Below are 1,633 nucleotides of genomic sequence, written 5' to 3'. Positions count from 1 at the left end.
GCAAATGCCATGGACAAATGAAGAGGACTCTAGGACCATATAGGAAAGAATGAATTATTGTAAAGAGTGAAGCTGATGTTGCTTTGCTCTTGTTTTGAAATGTCTCGCTGTAAGGGCTATGCTCATTGATATTGTGTTTTCATCTATGTCTTTTAATGTGAACATCCATTACGCAGTTTCTCCAAGGTTTACTGGAAATCATGTCCTAAAAGGGTGTCGTGGATAAAACAAAAGCCGCAAATAACAAAATGAAAAAATGGATGCAATCTTGAGTCGCTTGTTTTTCTTGCAAATCGCCAAACTCTTGTTTTTCGAAAATAGCAAAAATGATAAATCAAAAACAAAAGTTGCAGTGTCAGACTTTTTCCGAGGTCAAATGCTTAACCAAAAATAACAATTTGACATTTTTCTCAAGACGTTTGTGCACATATTGCTTGAAAACCTTCACCCTTCACTCTTCCAAAATGAAGATTCTTCTCCGACAAACACTGTCATTGCCCCAAGTAACAAAGTAAACCTTTACACCGGGGCAGATTGATCNGGTCAAAATTTTCTCGCTTGCGTTAGTTGGGTGATCCCCGAATCCCATAGGACAAATTGAAAAAGAAAAAATTGAAAAAGAAAAACAAAATAAAAAAAAAGAGTAAGCCCACTAGATTGAAAACCCGAAAGGGCAGTCCAGAAAGGAAAAAGCAAGAAACAAAAAAACGACTCATGTTGAGGTCATCCAGTCGTAAAATTAATCTTTTGAAAATAAAGCAATCAGAGTTCAAAATGATGTGTGGCCTTCTTGTTTCTACCTAAAAGCAAAACTATATCCATTGTCACCCTATTTGAGCCAAAAATAAATTCTTTTTCAAAATCACCCCCCAAGCAAGGGTTGTCATCAGGTAGGAGTCAGTTCATGTTGCAAATGAAGAGCACTCAATGATCAAACAAAGAGAATTCATCAAGAAGGGTAAAAAAAAAACAAAAGAAAAAACAAAAAGAACAACAAAAAATCACAAAGTGATGTTGAGCAAAGAGAATGAAAAACGAAGTTCAAGAAAAACAAAGTGCTCAAAAAGTCAAATAGTTGATGCAATACTTAGATGATAACCCTTGTTTCAAAAAATAATAACTAACAAACATTCATTTGAGCCTTTATATCCTTTCTTTCAGTACCTTTTAGCTCCTAGCCACGTTACAAGCCTAATAAAGTCCACGCAGATTGGATAATGATTGCTCAAATTTTCATAAAGCTTAATTTTGCAATAAGGAGAAATGACTTTCAAAGTGTCGTAAAAAAAAAAAAAAAACAAAGAGTTGAAAATGAATGAGTGAAAAAAAAAGGAGAGGAAAAGTAATGTCTCAGGAAGAGGGGATCATCCTACCATCTGACCAGAAGCATGCAAAAGAAAATCAAATCAGTAAGGACCTCCTTTTAGCCGTTTCTTTTCACGCCCACAAACTCTTCCAAACAGAACTCCTTGCCAAAGAAAAAGTGGGGCAACTCCGTGAGTCTCACACAAGTTTTTCATCAACTCGTAATCCTAAGACTGGAACAGCTTTGCATGTTTCACTTGATTTTCTCACCCTAATGTTCATGGATCCAAATCCCAGCTCATTTTCCCAAACACCAAATCGGGGCAAA

The sequence above is a fragment of the Vigna radiata genome, unplaced genomic scaffold (genome assembly GCF_000741045.1).
Source record: "Vigna radiata var. radiata cultivar VC1973A unplaced genomic scaffold, Vradiata_ver6 scaffold_7, whole genome shotgun sequence".
Classification (NCBI taxonomy): Eukaryota; Viridiplantae; Streptophyta; class Magnoliopsida; order Fabales; family Fabaceae; genus Vigna; species Vigna radiata.
This window is presented reverse-complemented; position numbering follows the sequence as displayed.